The following is a 319-nucleotide window of genomic DNA, read 5'->3' as shown; positions in this document are numbered from 1 at the left end:
GCTGAGTGGAGCGGTCGAACGCTATAAGATGGCCGCCCTAAATCTCGTCAGCAAAAATAGGCGAGAGCGGTCCGTGAGGCGTGGGAGGTGCCAGTATGAGGTCGTGGCAACCCTTGGAAGGTGCCGAAGTCAGTGGCAACACTGACAGCTAGACCCGAAAACAGTGGCACTAATGGCAGGTGTCAGCGGAAGTGCCAGTACGAGGTGCCGAGGTCAGCCGAAGTCAGCCGAACGCAGTGGCACTTGTGGCAGGTGTCACACCTGCCACCGGAAGTGCCAGTAGTAGGTGCGGTGTCACGATTTGCGCCTGCTGTCTCTC

This window comes from Poecilia latipinna, unplaced genomic scaffold (assembly GCF_001443285.1).
Source record: "Poecilia latipinna isolate Pla-1442-1.1 unplaced genomic scaffold, P_latipinna-1.0 Scaffold3012, whole genome shotgun sequence".
NCBI lineage: Eukaryota > Metazoa > Chordata > Actinopteri > Cyprinodontiformes > Poeciliidae > Poecilia > Poecilia latipinna.
This window is presented reverse-complemented; position numbering follows the sequence as displayed.